Genomic DNA, 23,868 nt, shown 5'->3' on the forward strand with positions numbered 1-23,868 from the left:
TTGCTGGGCACCGATCATCAGGGCACTGATCATCAGTGCCCTGATGATCGGTGCCGATCCCCGCTCTGACAACTGCCGGTTCTCGGCAGTACTTTGCTCACGATCTGACAGCGTGAGGAAAGTGCAGCCGAGAACCGGCACTTGCATTTCCCTGTGATCAGCGTGTCATTGGACACCGCTGATCACGTGGTAAAAGGCTGGTATGATTGGCCTTTTACCACATCACGTGATCAGCTGTGTCCGCAGGAGAGCGCGTTCTGGGAGGACGTCATATGACGTCCACTCAGAACTGGCCGGCCGCAGTTTAGCCGTCATTCGGCTATCTGCGGTCGGCAACTAGTTAAATGCAATACACCCTTCTTTTTGAGGATCCGTCATGGTATTGACAAACTCTTGATCAACTATAAGCCTTCTAATGTCTGGTCCGACGAACACACCTTCCTTCAATTTTGCTTCCGACAGGCCTGGAAACTTGGTGACCAAGTATTTGAAGCATTCTCCATCTCTTGGAAGTGATTTTATGAATTGCTTCATCAATCCCAATTTTATGTGGAGACGTGGTAGAAGAACTTTATGGGAAGGTACCAAAGTTTCTTGGAGGACATTTTTTTCACCGACTGTTAGCACCCTCGGCTGCCAACTCTTCTTGGTCCAGTGATTTTGTCGGTCTCGGCTGTCCCAAAGACACAGAAAACAAGGTTATTTGGTATCCCACCCACTGGATTCTTCAGGAAAAATTAACCCCTTCTACCATTAGAAGCACAGACTCAGGGCTGAGGCTTACACATACAGCATGCTGGTGAGTATCCAAGTAGTCAGACATGTCACTCAGAGCAGCACTTATATTCACCCCCTTTACAGGGGGGGGGGCAGAGATAGTTTACCTGCAAATAACAACAAAGGGCCAGAAGAGAACTAGGGAAATGAGGAAATAGAATTTTTTTCCCTAAAACTTGCTTAGCTTATGTATATATTGCTGACCATCAGATTTACAGTGCTATATTTTTTTTACATAACTCGGACAACCCCTTTAAGGTTTTTTTGGCATTTTATATCTTAAATGCACTTATGTGAATTAATAGTAATTTGGACTTTAAATTTGGTTAAAAACCCATAATATAAAAAAATACCAAAAATTAAAAAAATTTGATAAATTTGAAGACAATTTTGCATTTTGTGGCAAATCATGATGTCTAGGAGTTTTTTCAATATTTTATTTGTTTTCAGCACACCAAAATACATGGAAATTAGATGAAAATAATCAAACAGCTTTTTAGTCGCAGACCTGTGTTATCAGTTGAATTAGTGCAGTGCTGAGTAGCAAAAAGAGGCCTGGTCATTAAGGGTGGTAAATCCTCTAGAGGGCAAGTGGTTAAAAAAATAAAAATTTCAGCATATATACCGCCATTTGTAAACAATATAACTTTCACGTAAACCAATTAATTTACATGGCTTGGGATTTTTTTTTAGCAAAGACATTAAGCAGAATACATTTTGGCCTAAATTTCTGAGTTTAATTTTTTTAAATTTTTTTACTGGATATGTTTAATAGCAAAAAGTAAAAAAAAATGTTCTTTTTTTATTTGTAGTGCAATAAATAAAAAAATCACAGTTGATCAAATACCACCAAAAGAAAGTTATTTGTGGGGAAAAAAAGGACATAAATTTGATTTGGGTACAGCGTTGCATGACCACGCAATTGTCAAAGCAATGCAGCGCCGTATCGCAAAAAATGGCCTGGTCAGGAAGGGGGGTAAATCCTCAGGAGGGCAGTGGATAAGGATTGACAATAGCGTTGCTTGAGAGAGTGACATTCTGCTTTATCTTCCATTTAATATTTTTCTTGCGATCCATTAAGGCTGAAATCCCTTCATGCCTGTCCATATTCCACAGAGATCCTAAGTAACCTAAGGGAGGAGAGGACTGCTAAACAGTGCGCAGTTCTGGTACAAGCTCACACACCTTAGCAACGGCATCATGTGACCACTATCTCGAGAGAACGTGACGTCACTACCTGACTGGCCGATAGAAGTGCTGAGTTCTGTAGAGCAGCTGCGGGGCTGTGGTCTAGCTGATCGGCGGAGACTGAGGGACAGGTAAATAAGACGCCCGACGTTCTGTATATCGTGTAATAGTGGCTGTAACATTATTTCTCATAGCTTTCTGGGCCAAGGCGAGCAGCGGTTTTGGGGGATTGGATGAGTCCTAACCGAGTTGTGTATGAGCTCCGCTTAGTGCATTCTCCTGGCTGCTTGCCGGGGTTGAGTACCATAGAGTGTGGTGTGGGAAAGTTGGGCTCAGAGCTTCGCTAAGGCATTGGTGCCCTATCCTTCGTCACTCTGTTTAATTATAGGCTGTTAGGTTCCGTTCCAGCCAGCTGCATTTGGAAGGCAAATTCTTTTTATGGAAATGTTTGTTTTGTCATCTCAGTGGCATGTTCTTGTGACATCTGTAATTGTTTTCTGTTACATTTTCTATCACACCCGTCCTACTGCTGGAAAACTTGTAGCACACTTGTCCTCGTGAACTACTGTGGCACAGTGATCAATAGTAGCCGGCCATTTCTCCTGTATAGTTTGAGAAATATAACTTTTTTCCTCTGTCTTTGAATTTACCAGGTTTTCGCTTGTAGATTCTATTATCTTTTTCGTTTTCTGCAGGTTTTTTTGGAAGGTGGAAATGTCCGCATGTCTCTTGGAGACCGAAGGATTTTTTTTTTTTTTTCCTTCCGCTTTTTGAAAGGAGTAGCGCAGATATTGAAAGTCTGACCCTTGCTATATAGCACCACCTGCAGAAGGACGCCAGGCACAAAAGCACAGCCAAGGAGGGGCACCTGCCAGAGCAGTGGTTCCCTCAACATGTCATTTATTCAGGATTTCACCTACCATTCAGAGGTGGTTTAAAAGACATGTTCACCTTTTGTAACATGTTATACCCATATTAAGGGTGTAACATGTTACAGTTGTACCAGCCCCTGACTCCCTCCCCCAATCTCTCATTGTGACACCTAACTGGGGATCTTCTCACCCTGCTAGCTGTCACTCATTAAAAAAAAAAAAAAAAGCACCCATGTGGGACTCCGCACAGTATTCTGTGAATGGGAAGACTAAAAGTCCTGACAGCCTTTGCGGCTGTCCTCTTGTAGTTTTTCATGAACTACCACAGTGCTGTTGAGCACTATGGTAGTTTATTGATTTTTTCTGTCAGTGTAAAACTGTCTGCTCTGAATTTATCCTTTAAAGTGATTGTAAATGCTGTTTTTTTTATTATAATAACATGTCATAATTAACCTGCTCTGTGGAATGGTTTTGCACAGAGCAACCCCAAACTTCCTCTTCTCGAGTCCCCCACCGGTGCTCCTGGTCCCTCCACCCGATGAGTGTCCACCTATACTATTGCTTCCTATGGTGGACACTCGTGTAGGCTCACTCTTGAGTCGCTTCTGTGTGCCTATGAAAGACACAGAGTGCAGCTCAGCCCCGCCCCCTCCTCACTGGCTGTGATTGACAGCAGTGGGAGTCACTGGCACCCATTGCTGTCTGTAAGCCACTGAGAAGTGAGCTAGCCAAAAGAGTCTCAGCTCTCGTGCATATTGTTGGATCGGGCTCAGGTAAGTATAAGGGGGGACTGCGGGGGAGATGCACACAAGGTTTTTTTTTTACCTTCATGCATAGAATGCATGAGGGCTGGTTCACATCAGATGCAGTCCGGTGCTTTTTTTTTTTTTTTTTTGCGTTTAAAATGCATGCGCAGTGTTTTTCATGTATTCCAGTAGTCCTAGTTCACACCAGTGCAGTCAGTTCCAGTGCAGAAAAAAAAGATAAATGTACTGGAACACAGCACAATGTATCAAAACCGCATTGGAACGGAATGTGCTGTGAACTGTAAGCAAAAATGCATCTGGAGTGCTTTTTTGTGGTGTGGACTGGCCCTAGGTAAAAAAAAAACCCTTCTACCTTTACAGCCACTTTAAATCTGTGTTTCTCAAATTTTTTTCAGTCAAAGCACCCCATTCTAAAATATAAACTAAACTAATAGTTTTACACAACATAGCAACATCCACACATGTAGGCCACCCAACATTAGAGGTAATTTATTTTTCAAAGCAAATATACCTTTGCACACAGGATTAGTCTTCCAATTCTTCTCTTTGTTTCTCTTCCTCACTCGACTAATGAAACCCCAATGCTGATGGAGAAGGGCAAACAAGGATGCTGAGCAGGCGTCCAGTGTCCTTATCAACTGGTAGTGTCATTGGTTGTTAGGACACCAGCAGCTAGAAGGTTGTAATGGTGCACATGAAAACTTGTGGCTTTGTGTAGGTAACAGTCAGGCTTCATTCATTCACTGGCTTGTATACAATTTTTGGGCAAACGTTTTTGCCAAGGCTCCCTTGAAGAAACTCAAAGTCACCCTGGTTGAAAAATGCTGCTTTAAATCAATGTCAATGGACTGGTATTTATTTTTTCTAAGGGAAATTGGTCTGTTGGGGATCATTTAGAACTGAGGTTGGCAACCATTGTGTTAAAGGAAGCCCTGTTTTTTTGCCTCGTGTCCAGGAGTGAGAACCTAAGCTCTCTGTTGGAAATTTAGTTCCCTTCTTTTTCCTTTATTGCTTTTAGATCTTCAGTCAATTACTACCTGGGTAATAGGTTGGATATTGTAGATCCTTGAAGTCCGCCCTGGTCAGCATGCAGATCAGCTAAACCAGCCCTATCCAAGATTTTAAGGCAGCCTGTGAGAGATTTCACAGTGAGCATGTATGACTGGTTGGCCTTGAGTTGATTTGTCAGAGTGCCCCTTTAGGCAAACAGCTCCCCTGCTTTGACAGGAAGCGGTCTGTCGTGGGAGGCTGTACCCTCCATGCGTTTGTACTGGTGAGTATGTGACCCTCCTTTTGCTGAGTGGAGTGGTGCTGAGATACTCCCTGCTACTTGCTGTTGTGCAATCAGGCAGTATGTGCAGGAGAGTAGCGCAGAGGTTATGACAGTAGACCCAGTGTTTGGGAAGGGGCTGTCATAACACATGTAATATGCAGAAAAGGTGTGTAAGTCATAATAGAACGGGAGTGGAAGTAATGCTGCTTGAAGACCTGATTGTTTCAGTCCCTTCCTGCTCAGGCTATTTTTCTGTTTTCAGTGCTGTCACACTTTGAATGATAATTGCTGAGTCATGAAACACTGTACTGGATTTTATATTACCCCCCTTTTTTTTTTGTGAGACAGAGCTTTCTTTTGGTGATGTTTAATCACCACAGTTTTTTTTGTTTGCTATATAAAGCTTGAGAATTTTGAAAAAAAGTTTCACTTAGTTTCTATGGTACAACTTTGCAAATAAATAATCTTTAATCATAAATGTAGACCGAAATTTATTCTGCTACATTTCTATGTTGAGGAAAACCAAATCAGTGTACATTATTTAGCCTGTGTGAAAGTTATGGAGTCTACAAACCATGGTATACACACTATATACTGCCTTTACACGCACATAAACTTTAATGGCATCCCCAGTTAGGGTTCAATATGGAGTTGGCCCACCCTTTGCAGCTATACCAGCTTCAACTCTTCTGGGAAGGCTGTCCACAAGGTTTAGGTGTTTTGTCGGGTTGAGGTCAGGACTCTGTGCGGGCCAGTCAAGTTCCTTCACCCCAAACTCGCTCATCCATGTCTTTATGGACCTTGCTTTGTGCACTGGTGCGCAGTCATGTTGGAACAGGAAGGGGCCATCCCCAAACTGTTCCCACAAAGTTGGGAGCATGAAATTGTCCAAAATGTTTTGGTATGCTGACGCTTTAAGAGTCCACTTCGCTGGAACTAAGGGGTCAAGCCCCACCCCTGAAAAGCAACCCCACACCAAACTTTACAATTAGCACAATGCAGTCAAGCAATCTCCTGGCAGCCGCCAAATCCAGACACGTACATCGGATTGCCAGACAGAAGCGTGATTCGTTTCTCCAGGGAACACTTCTCCAATTCTTTAGAGTCCAGTGTTGGATTGCTTTACACTACTGCATCTGAAGCTTTGCATTGCACTTGGTGATGTAAGGCTTGGATGTACCTTCTCCTGCCATGGAAAGCTTTCCATGAAGCTCTCTAAGCACTGTTGTTGTACTAATCTGAAGACCACACAAAATTTGATCTGTAGCTATTGACTCTGCAGACAGTTGGCGAACATCTGCGCACTGTGTGCTTCAGCAAGTGCTGACCCCGCTTTGTCAGTTTACTGGCCTACCACTTCAAGGCTGAGTTGCTGTTTTTTGCAGTTGCTTCCACTTTGTTGTAATAGCACTAACAGTTGATCTTGGAATATTTAGTAGCAAGGAGATTTCATGGATGGACTTATTGCTCAGGTGGCAACCTATCACGGTATGTGGATACCACATATGTGAGACTGTACTAATTATGTACCCAACATTGTATCTTGTGTATCACAAAAATCAACCAGTTGTATCAAAAACAGTGTACTCTAATGGTCTCCTCCATATGAGTGGACAGGAAATATAGCTTCGTGTAGTTTCCCCTATAGCAGTCCCTGTTCCTCTAAGCCAAACAAGCCTTCCTGTTGGAATGTCATGTTCACTGACCAGGAGGTACAGGAAACTAAAGAAAGATCAAAAGATTTCTTGTTTTACAGGGGTGCAGTGGGATGTCTGGGACTGGTGCCTCACAGGAACATAATGTCAGGGCAGGAGCTGAGGAACGGACAGGGAGGCCTAACAATGTAACGCACTGGCTGACGACAACCACCACCCACAGACCAAAGTCCCTCAGGGCGCGGAGTCTAAGTCCCAGGCTGCCCTTCACCAGGGCCCCTGATGGTGGGGATGGACTTGACGCAGCCAGGAACCAGGTCGCGGCCCCCGAGACACCTCAGCTGCGGTAATGGCCGCCGCCAATGGCGTGTAGCTGGTGGAAGAGACAAAAGAGTAGTCAGACAAGCCGGGGTCAACAACAACAGGACAGAACAGTACAGGACAGCAGACGAGAATCACAGGTCACGAGCCGGGTTCAGCAACAGAGGGTCAGATCAAAGGAGAATACAAAGAATAGTCAAGACAAGCCAAATCAGATACCAGGAGAGTCACGAGAGTCAGAACAGAGTAACAGCAACACAAAGACACAAGACACAAGTGCAAAGAGCATGTGCGGGCCACAGGCTTATATGTCATCAGCCACACCCCTCTGGAGGATGGACCACAGAAACCTGAAGGCATAAAAGGGCTCCCATCATGCACAGCAGAATCCAAGATGGACACCAGCACATGAAGTAACATAACCACAGGGAAAAGGTAGGACCTTGACACATAATCCGTTCAGGCAGAGACACAATTGGTTCAGACCACAGACAGAAATGTCAATAAACAGGCCAGGGCCACTATAGGCGGCAGGCAGAGGCAACACTGCACTGGTGTGATGGTGATTAGGAACTCAGTTGCTGGCTGCACTGGTCTAGTGACACTGGGACTGGTGTGGCGGTGATCAGGATAATTGTTCCTAGATACACTGGTGTGGCGACACTGTGACTGCCATGGTGGGGATCGGAGTCACTATGACTGACTGCATTATTAGGGCTTGTTCACAAGAGAGGTTGGAGGGTGGTAAAACTTTGCAGTTGAGTTGTGGTTTTACTCAGCGGAGAACATTTCCACACTGATACTTTTGTATACTTTTCACTTCCTGGCCAGTGCAGATTTCCTCTAATTGTAATTTTGTACATTTCTAAAATATTGTCAGCAAACACCAGGTGATAAATAACGAATGTGTGTATTTTTTAGTGAATTGACTTTAATAAGTGATCTAATTTTTCTGCAGTATTTACCTCACTTTTAACTTTTTATGGATAAAAATAACGTTCTTTAGCAAGGAACATACAGTACATTCCACATTAATAATTATGCTACCAAAATGAGTGTGCTGTAAATTGCCTCCAGCGTTGTTCTTGTTTCTTCTTGCCGGAGCCTGCCATACTGAAGCCCAGAGCCCATAAGCAGCAGTAAATCTTTTGGCTGTCAGCAGATTGGCCTCTACATTTTCTGCACAGTGACAAAAAATAGAGAGCAACTGAGCATGTGCAGAGCAGGGTGAGGCAGTATATTACTGAATTTTAAACAGTATAGGCACTTATTTTTAATGTTTTAGAATAGCTATACCTTCAAAAGGGGCCAAAAATGAAGTGATCTAGCAGGACTTCCTTTTCTGACTGAAATTCCACTTTATAGGGGGTGTGTCCGGCAGAGAGTAGAATGGCTGTTCCTTGACCGAGCTGCTCACTCCCAAATACATACAGCGGCTCCATAGCAACACCAAGGGACTAATTTTCACCCCACTTTGTTCTGCTAACATCTGGGGACACTTATCACTATGCCAAGATGCAACCTTCCCGCTTGGCACTAAAGAAGCTGACTGCTTTCATCACCAAAGCAACTGCAAGAGACCAACAGCATGGCGGATCCAGAGCTCCCTCTGACAATCAGCACACTGACTCCTGAGCCGAGGACACAGAATCAGACTGCTCCACTTCCACAGCTATCTTCTGCGGATCCCACCTTCCACACAGTTAGTCTCCCCCTGATAGCCCCTCCACACAAAGCCCTGCCAAAACCTAGAAACATTAAAAGGGGGAAAATCAGACCTCACTCCACACTGTGCTTCACTCAGTGCTGCAACCATGTTCCCTTGAAGATTTCCCTGCATCCACACAACCTGCCACCATTACAGACCTGAAACATACGTTAATCTGTCTAGGAGAATCCCTCCATTCAGATATGACTCAAATGATATCAGGGATAACCTCTACTGTACAAGTTTTATGCACCAGAGTTTCCCATGTGGAAAATAAGACGGATGACATCTACAGTTGTGTTCAAAATAATAGCAGTGTGTTGAAAAAAGTGAATAAAGCTCAAAATCCTTCTAATAGCTTTTATTTCCATACACACAAATGCATTGGGAACACTAAACATTTTAATCCAAATCAAAACATGACGAAACCTATATCAAATTTGTGTTGTTCCTCTAAAAAAAATTGAAGAAAAGTGAATATTGAACTGTTCAAAAAAATAGCAGTGTTTGTATTCTTCTTTACAAACGCAAACATTCACTATATAAACTGAAAAATGTTTGAAGATTTTGCTTTCCTTTGAATCACTTAATGAATATTTAGTTGTATAAGCACTGTTTCTGAGAACTGCTGTACTTCTGTGTTGCATGGAGTCAACCAACTTCTGGCACCTGTGAACAGGTATTCCAGCCCAGGATAATTGGACTACATTCCACAGTTCTTCTCTATTTCTTGGTTTTGCCTCAAACGGCATTTTTGATGTCACCCCACAAGTTTTCTATTGGATTAGGATCCGGGGATTGGGCTGGCCACTCCATAACGTCAATCTTGTTGGTCTGGAACCAAGATGTTGCACGTTTACTGGCGTGTTTGGGGTCGTTGTCTTCTTGGAACACCCATTTCAAGGGCATTACCTCTACAGCATAAGGCAGCATGACCTCTTCAAGTATTCTGATGTATTCAAACTGATCCATGATCCCTGGTATGTGATAAATAGGCCCAACACCTTAGTATGAGAAACATCCCCATATCATGATGCCTGCGCAACCATGCTTCACTGTCTTCACAGTGTACTGTGGCTTGAATTCAGTGTTTGGGGGTCGTCTGACAAACTGTCTCCGGCCACTAGACCCAAAAAGAACAATCTTACTTTCATCAGTCCACAAAATGTTGCGCCATTTCTCTTTAGGCCAGTCAATGTGCTCTTTGGCAAATTGTAACCTCTTCAGCACGTCTTTTTTTCAACAGTGGGACTTTACGGGGGCTTCTTGCAGTTAGCTTGGCTTCACATAGGCGTCTTCTAATTGTAACAGTACTCACAGGTAACTTTAGACCTTCTTTGATCTTCCTGGAGCTGATTGTTGGCTGAGTCCTTGCCATTTTGGCTATTCTTCTATCCATTCCAAAGGTAGTTTTTCACTTTCTTCCATGTCTTTCAGGTTTTGGTTGCCATTTTAAAGCATTTGCAATCATTTTAGCTGAGCAGCCTATCATTTTCTGCACTTCTTTATATGTTTTCCCCTCTCCAATCAACTTTTTAATCAAGGTATGCTGTTCTTCTGAACAATGTCTGGAATGACCCATTTTCCTCAGAATTTCAGAGCGAAATGCACTGTAACCAGCATGTACAACATTTGCTGCCTTCCTTCCTTAAATAAGGGCAATAATTGCCACCTGTTTTTCAAAGAATGAATGACCTCACTAATAGAACTCCACACTGCTATTATTTTGAACATGCCCCTTTCAATTAGTGATTCAATTACACAGAATCATCAGCATGCATGTCATGACTGTTGGGTCTGTTGGATTTCTATTACTCTACTCCACCTGCTAGTAAATTATTTGCCATGTAGAAATATAATTTCTACCAAAAACAGTGATTGATCAGGTTAGTGATGTCTGACTGCTAATATTTTGAACACAACTGTACAAGGCACATAATGACCATGCAACCGCCATCCAGCATATTGCCACCAAATTAGGCGACCTAGAAGCTAGGTGTAGGTACAATAACATCAAATTTAGAGGGATCCCGGAAATAGTAACAGCACCATTACTCCACAATTTTGTTCGCCAGCTTCTCTCAGAATTGCTCCCAGAAGCAAAAGATTGGGTATTGGTTATTGACAGAATTATTATTATTTATTTCAGGTACTTATATAGCGCCGTCAATTTACGCAGCACTTTACATACATATATTGTACATTCATATCAGTCCCTAACCCTCAAGGAGCGTACAATCTGAAGCCTCTAACTCACATTCATACATATACATACTAGGGCCAATTTAGACAGTAGCCAATTAACCTACCAACATGTCTTTGGTGTGTGGGAGGAAACCCACGCAGTCACAGGGAGAACATGCAAACTCCAGGCAGGTGGGGTTGGGATTCAAACCTGCGACCCTAGTACTGCCAGGTGGAAGTGCTAAGCATTTAGCCACTGTGCAGCCCAATCCATAGATTGCCTAAACCATTGTTTCTTCCGAACCAAGTGCCACATGATGTTCTTGCCAGAATTAATTTTTACCATATTAAAGACCAGGCGATGCGAGTGGCAAGATGCAATCCATCTCTCTCTCTCTAAATGCAATGGCATTTCCCTCTACGCTGACCTATCAGTAGCGACAGCACAAAATAGACGAAAATTGGCAAGCATCACCAAAGCCTTAAAAAAAAAAAACACAATCTCCTACAAATGGGGATTTCCAAACAAGGGAAAACCCATACAATTCATTCCATGGAATCGGGCTTCTAATTACTCAAAGATTGGCATATTCTGGCCCTAGATACTGTAATTCTAGAAGAGCGCAGTCCCATGAAAGTACATATGGACTGGACCTGAATTTCTTTCTGGACGCATTACGCCCCTTACAAGATATTGTTAATATTTAACTTATGGAGCCAAGTATGTGATACCCATGTATCACAGTTTTACTCTATACCCCCAACATTTTGCAGCTGTTCAGTTGCTCATGTTACCTGATTATTTTTTTTTTCTACAGTTGTTTTTTTTAAAGCACGCTATGCTGAATCACACCACACTCCAATCTTGATATGCTAACCCCAACTACTGGGTTTATATATCTATACCCATTGCCTTTTTTGTGCTTGAAGAAGGATTAACTCCAACCTCTATCAACCTTAAGCTATCTCATGTCGTCTTATTATGCATGTCAAAATCCTCTTCTTAAAGTGGTTCTAAAGGCTCAAGGTTTTTTACCTTCATGCATTCTATACATGAAGGTAAAAAACCTGTGTGCAGCATAACCCCAGCCCCCTCTCAATTCAGCGATGTACACTGGAGTCTCCGCTATCCCGGGACTCCTTCTTTTCATTGGCTGAGAAAGAAGCTGGAGCCATTGGCTCCCACTGCTGTAATTCGCAGTCAGCCAATGAGAAGAGAGGGGGCGGGGCCAAGTTGCAGCTCCGTGTGTTAATGAACACACGGATCATTGGGTGCCCCCATAGCAAGCTGCTTGCTGTGGGGGCACCGACGGGGGAGGAGCCAGGAGAGCCTGCGGGGGACCCGAGAAGAGGAGGATCCAGGCTGCTCTGTGCAAAACCATTGAACACAGCAGGTAAATATAGACGTTTGTTATTTTTTATTTAAAAAAAAAAAAAAAAATAAACCTTTAGAATAATTTTAAATGCTAGGAGCTTAAACAGCCTTTTTTAAAAGATCTGCTTTACAGAACAAGACTCAAAGGAGATGTTTTATTCATCCAAGAGACTCCCTTTCCCAAAGAGATTTTGCCTAAGTTGCACCTCAAAGACTATCCCCACGGGTCTTTACAGCCTGTTCTTCTAAGAAGAAAGCGGGGGTGTTAATCACCATAAGCTCTCTGATTTTTCCAACATATTGCGACCATATAGATGTAAATGTCAGATGCTTGATATGGCGTGTAAGCTCAATAATGTTGTATTCACCCTGGTTAACATTTATGCTCCCAATGTCAAACAGATCAAATTTCTTACTAAACGTCTGAAAAAAGTCAGTGAGGTCCTTCAAGGGCTCTTAATTCTGTGTGGTAATTTAAATTCTGTAGTCAACCCAGCTATTGGTACCATGGCCTCCAACTGGTTACACACTAACTTTCTCAATACCTTTTTACAATCCAATAACTTGTTTGACATCTGGCGCTGTCATCATTCTACAGAACGTGATTACACTTATTTTTCAGTTGCTCATGATTCATATTCATGGGTAGACATGTTACTGATAAATGGTCGCTGCAACATAGCCTTTCCTCTGATAGGGTTGATCACATAGTTAGACCATGTGCTGGGGTTGATTGATGTCTCGGACTCCCTGGCTTCATCTCTGTCTCCATTATTGCAACTTAACACCTATCTTTCATCGAATCCTGCCCAAATTTCTGAAGCTCATGACTTCTTCTTTTCAACAAATGCTACCAGTGACATCGATCACACCACGTTATGGCTTGCCCATAAAGCCTTTATGTGAGATATCCTCCTAAGAATTGGCTCCCACGCTAAAACTCTAAGATCACAGAAATTTGCCACCCTAACAATCTGCTCCTACTCACCAATTGACTGCAGACCTTTGAGCTGCACGCCAAGCTCTTAGTACACATATCCTATACCAAATTAGACTATTGAAATACAAATCCTAGTACTTAATAAAAAATCGGTGCCTACACAGCAAGACGCATCAAAGCCAAACAACGAAAGACAAGGATTTCTTGTCTCATTGACTAGGACTCCAAAATGCTTCTAATGGACCCAAACCAAATTTTACACTTCCCTTTACGATCTTCAGTCAGACCCTACAACTGTACAGCCAGACATTGAACACAATATTGAATTTCTGACACCTCTCAACCTACCATCTCTTTGCAAATCCTCAGCTTTGCAAATTAACTCCCTATCTCAGCAAATTACTACCAAGGAAATATCCACTGTAATCACATCGCTTCCTCTATCCAAATCCTTGGGCATTAATGGTTTTCCCAATGAATTCCATAGGTACTTTAATGCCCAACTAGCCCCTCGCCTAACTATTTTTAATGCTGCCATGACATTAGGTCACTTCCCTAAAGAAAAACAATTCAAAACCCACGTTTGACTGCACGATCCCTCCAGAAAGACCTGGCAGACACTGGAGTTGTGGTACACTATTCCACTATAAAGAGATACTTGTACAAATATGGTCTTCATGGAAGAGTAATCAGAAGAAAACCTCTTCTATGTCCTCACCACAAAAATCATTGTTTGAACTTTGCAAATGAACATATAGACAAGCCTGATGCATTTTGGAAACAAGTTCTGTGGACCGATGAGGTTAAAATTGAACTTTTTGGCCGGAATGAGCAAAGGTACGTTTGGAGAAGAAGGGGCACAGAATTTAATGAAAAGAACCTCTGTCCAACTGTTAAGCATGGGGTTGGATCAATCATGCTTTGGGGTTGTGTTGCAGCCAGTGGCACAGGGAACATCTCACGAGTAGAAGGAAAAATGGATTCAATAAAATTTCAGAAAATTTTGGTTGGTAACTTGATGCCATCTGTGAAAAAGCTGAAGTTAAAGAGAGGATGGCTTCTACAAATGGATAATGATCCTAAACACACCTCGAAATCCACGGGGGATTACATCAAGAGGGGTAAACTGAAGGTTTTGCCATGGCCACAATCTCCTGACCTCAACATAATTGAAAATCTATAGATAGACCTTAAAAGAGCAATGCGTGACAGACAGCCCAGAAATCTCAAAGAACTGGAAGACTTTTGTAAGGAAGAATGGGCAAAGATACCTCTAACAAGAATTGAAAGACTTTTGGATGGCTACAAAAAGCATTTACAAGCCGTGATACTTGCCAAAGGGTGCAGTACAAAATATTAACCCGAACTAATTAGTTTGGGTGCCGAAACTTTTGCAGACGCCATTTTTTTGTTTTCTGTTATTTTGAAAGTGTAAATGATGGAAATAAAATCTAACTTTTGTTGACATATTATAAAAATGTCTAATCTGTAATTTGATGCCTTTTGGAGATTTTTCCATCTTTCCTTGGCTTCTTTATGCACATTAATACAAATTTTTAGCTGGGGTGCCCAAACTTTCGATCCCCACTGTATATGCCCATTTCATTATTAAACACTGATATTAAAATCTACGCTAAAATAATAGCCCTAAGACTTCTTGGCATTCTACCCACTTTAATCCTGATCAAGTTAGTTTTATCAAAAGTAGACGTATCCTTAACATTCTTTGATCTGTTGAAACACATCCCAACGCTTTTTCTTGCATTAGATGCGGAAAAAAACTTTGATTGGGTACACTGGGGGTTCCAGGAAGCCACATTACACAAATTTGGATTTGCAGGTCCCATATGGTCAGCTATTATGGCTCTATACTCCCAGCCTTCAGCAAAAGTACTCACCTCTGGAATATTATTGCAAGAATTTATGATTACAAATGGCACCCGACAAGGATGCCCACTTTCATCGCCTATATTTGCACTGCTCATGGAACCCCTAGCACAATCGATCAGAGCATCTTCTACCATAGCGGGAGTGAAAATAGGGCAAATTCATAACAAAATCGGCCTCTTCACCAACTGTGTTATCCTAATCCTTACAAATCCACTATCATCACTCTTAAAGGTACAAGAACTCCTCACTACCTTTTTAGTACCCTTTTCTACTATAAAATAAATAATCCCGAATCCCAAATCTTTGGTATAAACATCCCAACTCCACTGAAACAGTCCCTCAAATCCACCTTTCCGTATGTGTGGGCTCCCGATTTCAATCAGGTATCTAGGTATTAACATCCCTAACTCAACCACTACATTATAGGAGTTAAACTTTAAACCCATTCTCTCATATGTTCCCCAAGAGCTCCAAAACTTTACTAAAGCTGAGCTTTCTATGATTGGTAGAATTGCCTCCTTCAAAATGCTACTTATTCTAAACATTCTCTATTTCTTTAGGATCATCCCTGTTCAAATACCACAATCCTTCACAAAACTACACTCTATTTTAAACCACTATATATGGAAAGGGAAACCTCCTCTATGTTCCTACTTGATCATGATTAAACATAAATCCATTGGGGTTGTTTCCCATCCCAACATGTATCACTTCCCAACATGTATCACTATTAGCTAACGGCCTTATTGCATCAGACGCGTTTCTGGTGGAACCCACCCCCTGACAAACTATGGGCACGTATTGAGGAAAACTTAATTCCCCGCTCCATGGCACGCACTCTTAATTGCAGCCCTATTCAAACACAAACTTGTAGACTCCCAATATCCCTCCATTCAAGCTACCCTCACAGCTCTAGCACAACTAAGCTCTGTCTCCTATATCCAAAGCGTCCCAAACTTTCCAACTACCAACTGCCATTAATGAATAGTATATCCCTCAATTAAAAGTGCACTCCTGGACCAATCAAGGCATACACTTTCTACAGGACCTATTTACACACTCTCATATGAAATCCTTTAAATAGCTACAAAACACATTCCTAATACCTTCTCAAGATTTCTTTAAATACTAACAAATTTGGCATCTTCTACAAACAACCCCTATACCTATCACTACCTCTATAGATATATCTCTTCTTTAATACTATCACCGAAGAAAGGAATTTCATGCTTTTACAACAAACTGCAGAATAAATCTTCATTTGTGAAACTTTCTTCCTTTCTGAAATAAGATCGCAATATAGGCAAATAATTTCCCTCTCTTAAATGGCTTAATGTACCAGTATTTATATGCTTCCTCTTTTTGCACTGATCACTGGGAACAAATGTATAAAGTAACACATAGAGGGTACCTCACTCCATACAAATTCTACTAATTCTAGCTAAATTCTACTATTCTACCACCCCTCCCAAATGCCTGGTGTAACTGTGCGTCTGTAGGCTCACTCGTACATATAATTCATTACGATCATTCTGGAACAGTATATTTAGCTTTTTTTCTGAATTCACACCTTCTCCCAATTCTCCTATGTTAGAGATGGCCCTCCTTCACCTCAATGTTGATTAGATCTCTGCACCAGCTAGAGCTATTGTATTACATACTTTTAGCAGCAAAACTTAAAATTTTTTAGAAGATTGAATGCTGACCTTTCACCATCTGTTCCGAAACCATTGCTGACCTTAATTGCTACTGCACTTTTGAAAAAATTTTGCTTTAACGAATTCTACTATGCCTAAATTTAAATTTTACTTGAAATTAGTGGTGCACCGAAATAAAAATTTGGGTGCCGAAACCGATACCAAAAATTCAGAATGCATGAGGACGAAAACCGAACTGAAACCGAAAAGTCTGCATATGTGGGGGTGGGGAGGCTCCAATTTTTTTTTTTTTTGTATTTTTTTTTTTACTTTCATGTATATTTTTATTTATTTATTTTTAACTTATGGATTTTTATTGTTATCACATAGGGGACCAATAGTCCCTTTCCCCAGAGCTAAAGGAAAATTTTTTGTTTTCTTCTATTTCGGGAAAGACACTAAAAGGAAACTTTGTTTCTTTTAGCTGGGGGGAAAGTGACAGCTAATTATGTGAGCTATAGTGAAGAAAAAAAATCTGGCATTTATATTTAAAAACTCGATAAGAAATGCCGATAGCTATTTTCGGCCAATATGTTTCTGTGGCCGAAATTTCGGTGCATCCCTGCTTGAAATGGAACTTATGGTTTACGCATCCAAGCTGTTCTATATAATGATATAACTCCAGTGACTATCAGGCTTCTTAATAATGACAATCCAGAACCTAGTAATACCAGAGGCATAGTATTCTGATACCCTACACCCCAGTTTGAGCAATGCTTTGTTCTAAATTACTATACTTCAATGTTCTTTCCCTCAATTTTTATGAATTTGTTTCTGCGGTATGTCAATATTTCTAGACCAACAATATTACTTGCTTTGTGCTACATTCTCTTCTACATGTTTTGTTTTGACATGCTATACAATTACTATTTGATATCCAGTTATTGTTGCACTATTGATAAAAAATACTAATAGTGAGTCACTTTTACTTTAAATGTGCTCCTACCAATAATATTATTAAGTCAAAATGCATGAAACGCCAAACGATGAAAGTCTTTTGATACCAAAATCCCAATTATGATGAACAGCCATGTCCACAATAATCCTCCACGTGTTTAGTGAAATAGAGACTCTCATACCCACCACCCCAAAAAAAACAACAAAACCCTGCTCCTTACTGAATAGCTAGACCCCAGATTATAGGTGATCTAACAGAGCATGATGCTGAACATATCTTGGTTGCAACATCCTAGATCGGGTGTCGGCAACCCGCGGCTCCAGAGCCGCATGCGGCTCTTTTTCATCTTTGCTGCGGCTCCGGAGCACACTGCCCACCAGGTGACAGGCAATAGGGTTTCAGTGGTCGGCAAGCCGCGGATCGCAAGCCACATGCGGCTCTTCTGTGTGCCGGGCGCCCGCTCCCCTCCCTCCTCTCGGGCGGCCGCCTCAAAAGTCAGGACTCTTTTAATCCGGCCCGCGGAGCGTGGAACATTGGCTGTCAGGATGTAGGCGGGGCAGCCAGGATGTAGGCGGGGCAGCGTGACGAACTCCTCTCCTCTCACAGTCCGCCCTGAAGACCGGAACACAGCGCGGGAACACAGCAAGAGGAACGCGCGGAGCAAAGGTAAGTGAATTGAGACCATATGGGGAATTAATTACTACATGGGGGATGAATTACTATGGGGGATGAATTACTATAGGGGGGATGAATTACTATAGGGGGGATGAATTACTATAGGGGGGATGAATTACTATAAGGGGGATGAATTACTATAAGGGGGATGAATTACTATGGGAGGGATGAATTACTATATGGGGAATTAATTACTATATGGGGGATGAATTACTATATGGGGGATGAATTACTATATGGGGGATGAATTACTATATGGGGGATGAATTACTATGGGGGATGAAGCTAACTGCACGATCCTGTATATAGCATTAAGGTAAGAAACAATATATGCAGTGTCGGATTTGTTTTAAATGTTGCAATGGTTTTGCGGCTCCCAGTCTTTTTTTTCCCTTCGGAAACGGGTCCAAGTGGCTCTTTATGTCTTAAAAGTTGCAGACCCCTGTCCTAGATGGAAAAGAGGTGTCACAGGCTTCGGTATCTCTCTCCTCTCTTCCACCCTTACTATGATTGGCTGCGTGCTCAGTCAAAAAGGATAATACTCCAGATAGTGTGATAACGTACAAATGATTTGTTAAAATGAATTAAAAAAACACAAACTTCAAAGGCAAATGAGCATGTAAGTCATAAACACTGCTGGTGCCAGCTCCAGACAGGTGTGGGTGACGTCAACACAATCTCCGCCCAGCCTCGACGTTCGTTTTGTCTCAATAGACGTTGTCAAGGGGATCACCTGATCTGGTCTGTGACCCCTCTTTTCCAGTAAGGAGCAGTGTGGGTTTTTTTTTTTGTGGGGGTGGGTATGAGAGTCTCTATTTCACTACACATGTAGAGATTTATTGTGGACATGGCTGTTCATCATAATCGGGGTTTTGTCATCAAAATACTTTCATTGTTTGGTGTTTCATGCATTTTGACTTAATAATATTATTGGTAGGAGCACATTTAAAGTAGAAGTGAATCACTATTAGTATATTTTTTTTTATCAATAGTGCAACAATAACTGGACATCATGTATTGAGTATTTGTACTGGCATTTTTTAAGTGCAGCTATTGTTTCACTGTTTGTTTTATGGTTCACAATTTGTTTGGATTTGTTTGGCACTCAGCGCAGTTACATAATTTTCACATTATATGATTATTATTACTATGTATGTTGACATACGTTACCCGACAATGAACAATATTTTTGTATTTGTATTTTTCCTATGACTAATAATAAAGAAAAATTGAACTATAAAGTTCCACTTTATAAATAATAAAAAAAAATATACTGTGTCCCCACCCTGCAGGTTAATGATCCCCCTAAAGGTTATGCAGTACATACTAGCTCACTAGGCAGATTTATCCTTTTAAACAAAGCCCTCAGTGTGCTGTCACTGCTGCCAGGGCTTCCATCTTCAGCCATACTTCCAGGTTCACGCTCTGGCCGTTTTGATAGCTGGTCCTCAATGACATACACACAGGAGTCATGATCGCAGCACAGCAGTCTAAATTGATGGCACACTTGGTTTTCTTCAATGCAGAGTGCAATGATACCACCAGCCGCTGAAATTGTGAATATCTCCTAAATGGAGTGAGTTTAGGAGATAATTATATTTACTGGTACGCTTTAGTATAAGCTTACCTATAGGTACAAGTGTAAAAGCAGAGTTTACTACCACTTTAAAGCTGAACTCCACCTAAAGGGTATATAGACTGATGTGTGTGGGCTGGCAGTGAGATCTCAGAGAACAGAAGACAGAATCCCCTAATCTGAAAGTGAAAGTAGCACTTTGCTTTAATACTAGATAGAATGTAGGATTAAAGTCCATGGATTTATGTGCTTTTATGTTTTGTCTGCATTTTATTTAACCTTAGGCAAAAAATTAAAGAAAAAGTTTTATTGCCTGGGTTGCCGATGCAGGTGTAAACTTTTATAAGCAATCTGTAGAGACCAAGTTACAGATGTACAATGTGCGTATCATTTGACATTTTGGTTACATGTTACAAGGGTTTTATTTACTACTAACATGCAGCTGAGTTTAGAATTTTTATGGTTGAATTTCCCCTGAGATGGATGATAATCATAGAAGAGTGACTTGATTTTACTAAATGCTTTAAAAATTGCACATTGTATGAACTGGAAATAATGATTGTGGCAAATATCCTTATGCCAATGAACATTGCCAAAAAAGCGAGTAAATAGAATGAAATCTTTTGGTACTTAGTTTCATAGCATATTGGTTGATTGCAAGTCATTCCTCAATAGAAATGCTTTCTGGAGGAGAAAAATTGATAGATGATGAAAATGTTTGCAATCTCTTCTTGTCTGTGTCCAGATTTAAGATCTAGTTCTAGCGTAAAATCAATTTCAGGTCTAGGTGGTATGGTTATTCTCGTCAAGGTACAGTACTTTGGCTATTAGCTGTACTGTTCAGCCTTTAAGTGTGTGGTGTTTTTTTTTTTTTTCTCAGGATGCATGCAACCTGGCTCAAGCAACTTGCTATGGGTGCAGACAGAGAATAGGAGGAGCAAAGGATTCCAGAAAAGAGGGTTTGTGGTTGCTCTGTGCAATTTCATTGCACAGAGCAAACTACTATACCATATTTATTGTTTTAGAAAAAAAAAATTAACCCTTACAGCCACTTTAATTTCACTTAATAGAAGTCTCCTGTCACCCAGGGGATAAAAGTACATGTAGCATTGTCTGTCGCTTATCTGTGTGTGCTGTTTTTAAGGTTAGTGTGTGGTTGGACATGGTGGCCCCATGTGCCATGGTCTTCCGACCATGCAGCAAGCAAGAAATCAAATCCTATAATAAGGTGTGACTGACGGGCACACAGAAGAGAGGTGGTCCTAACAGTGCACAGAGTACACACAAGTCCCACCCCCATCTCCTCTTTACTTCCAGAAGAATACCTATAGTAGATGGAAGTGATGAAGCTGGGGTGATAGGATCAGGGTTCACAGGAGAGCAAGTTTCATTCAACTTCAGAGAGTTAGAGATTCGAGTAGTAGCTGTTGGTTTTGTGTTTTTGTGGCTTCTTTCCAGGGTAATGTTCTCAATACAATCCAACAGCTGACACTCTAGTTTCTCTCCCAAGTATAGCTGGTAAGCATGTCCAGGCTCTGCTTTTCCTCCAGTGTTCAAGGTAGAGGGGGAAAGCAAAAGGTGCATTGGATTGAACTGGCAGAGCTGTTGGTGTTAGATTAAAGACGTGGAGGTGGCTTCAGTGCTGTGGTGTTCCTCCCCTATAGGAACACCCATAAATTGGACTTCATCCTGGGGTGGAGCTACAGCACAGAACAGACAGACAAGAATTGTCATTCTGTTTCTATACCACTCACAGACCTGAACAGGACTAAGTGCTATGTGCAGTAGGTTCCAAGCGGGACCCAACTAGATCTTTTACCTACTAGTGATATTTCTTTTTTAATTGCCTGAGTGTAATTGATTGCATTGGAGAGCTGTAATATAAAATAATCTTAAAAGATACATGACAACTGTTTGTTAGTGTTTGAAAGTATTATTTCAGATTTTCAAACTGAAAATTGTGTTGCATTTACATTATTCCTTGTACAGTTAAGTGTGTATCATGTGACCATGGGGCAACCTACTCGTGTACCATGTGAAACTACTAATTTCAGTTTACGAACACAAAAGTATGTGCATGAATCTCTTATGTCTTGTAATAGATAAGACAAAATTTTGTAATATCCTGCATGCAATGTTGGTGGATAGAGACATGGTGAGGGGAGTGATATAGACTGAGGAATTTTGCTATTGTAACTTAGAGACCCCTATCCTCACGGTAAATGACCTTGATATAACAGTAGTTTTAACAGAAAAAGTTTAAAACCTTCATTGCTGCAAACAGGTTACTGTGGAGCACAATTGTGTGCAGCATACCGTGTCAGTAAAGCTCAGGGAAGTTGCATTCCCTTAGGCCAGGGGTATTGAATTAAAATTCAAGGAGGTCCAGTCACTAAAATTTTCTTCTGGCTGAGGTCTGAATAGGGTGTGCCCATCAGCGTACCCCCTTACATTAGGTGTCGCCATCAGAGTGCAGCTTTATATCATGTATTCCCATTGAATCAGGTGTGCCCATCAGAGTGCTCCTTTACACCAGTTGTCCCCATCAGGGTGCCCCTTTACATCAGGTATTCCCATAAGAGTGCCCTCTTATACTCCATGTACCCCTTTCTATCATATTTCCCCATCACATGTGCCCATCAGAGTGCCCCTTTCCACAGTATGTGCCCATTTATGCCCCTTAACATAAAATGTGCCCATCAGAGTGCCCCTGTAAGACTACACCCTACCTTGAGGGCAGACAGGAGCTGTTCTGGGCTCCTTGCTGGGCGCTTGTGTACAGGCAGGGAGTGGGAGCTGGAGAGACAGTGAGCTGAAAGGGGTGGGGTGCACATGTGAAGTCAGGCGCCCTGCTCAGTGGCAGATCTGTCATTGTGGGCTGGTGGTCTGGGTGGCAGTGCTGCTGGGGTCATTCACGGACTGCGGTCCGTCATTTAGTGACTGCTTTAGGCTATAAACTCTTAGTTTATACAGCAACTATTACATTTTAGCAGAGCTGTATCTGAGACTCTACAAATTCATGAAAGGCTGTGATCAATGGCTAGTAGGTTACCAATCCTTTTCATTTATAAAAAATGCAGGTGCCCTCTCTCTTCTGTCCAGGGGCGGACTGACAACTCATGAGGCCCCCGGGCAATAGGGGATCATGGGGCCCCTGTGTCCTTGCCCAAATTCAAAAAAGCCTATGAGAAAGGTACCAAGGGCATCTCATGGGGCCCCCTACTGACCCCGGGCCCTCGGGTAGTGCCCGAGTTTCCAAATGATCAGTCCGCCCCTGCCTCTGTCCACCCTTTTGATGTCCCATGTTTTCTCTGATGCCCTTTTTGTCTCCTTTGCTCCCCTAGAATCATCTCCTCTACCTGCTCCTGTGCTGCTGCCCATAATGGACTGGCATCATGTCTTAATCTGTCAGCATGCTGAGTGGAAGATCATCAAACATGTCTTTCATGTTCACTGATAGCTTTCACTTTCTAATTGAACTCTGGTGCTCACGTATCTGAGTACCATGTTATGCAACAGCGAGCTACTGTGGCCTTGAACAGTTGTGGAACTATAAGTCCCATCATGCCTCTGGGATTCATGCTTGTACCTGTCAGCTTTGCAAAGCCTCATGAGACATGTAATTCCACAACAGCTGGAGGGCTGCAGTTGCTCACCCCTGATGGTATGGAATGTCGAGCGGTAGCAAAGGAGGAGATTGAGTTCTATATATCCTCTATTTTTTTTACTCTGAGAGGAAATGTGAAGGGTCTGTTGAGACACCTGAAGAGGACCTGGCACATTTGGTGTATGTACTGTTACAAGGCAACTTGTCATCTCTCGGTGACAGTACTTTAGAGTAGTTGCATGAAGGTAAAAAAAACGTCTATGCAGCTTCCCCCCAATACTCACCTGAACCTGATCTTGTCCTGCGATGTGCAGGAGAGCAGCAGCTCCCATGGGTCTCTTCCTCCTCATTGGTTCAGACAAAGCCATTGGCTCCCGCTGCTTTTAATCACAGCTAGTGTCTTATGGACACAGAGAGCAGGGCTTGCTATGGGAGGCGCTGCTCAGGGGGAAGGAGTCAGAAGCG

At 42.0% G+C, this 23,868-nt stretch overlaps 1 protein-coding gene across 1 annotated transcript in view; it reads left to right on the forward strand.

The window, feature by feature from the left end:
* The first annotated feature begins 1,953 nt into the window (after positions 1 to 1,953).
* The window catches only part of LOC149447469 (uncharacterized), a 106,810-nt gene continuing 84,895 nt past the window's right edge, over positions 1,954 to 23,868 (forward strand). The window contains exon 1 of the mRNA XM_089652528.1: positions 1,954 to 2,096. The gene's annotated coding sequence lies outside the window, so the exon portion shown is untranslated. The remainder of the gene's footprint in view (positions 2,097 to 23,868) is intronic.

Source organism: Staurois parvus, unplaced genomic scaffold (genome assembly GCF_062004578.1).
Source record: "Staurois parvus isolate SC_StPar_1 unplaced genomic scaffold, SC_StPar_1.0 ptg000685l, whole genome shotgun sequence".
NCBI classification, from domain to species: domain Eukaryota; kingdom Metazoa; phylum Chordata; class Amphibia; order Anura; family Ranidae; genus Staurois; species Staurois parvus.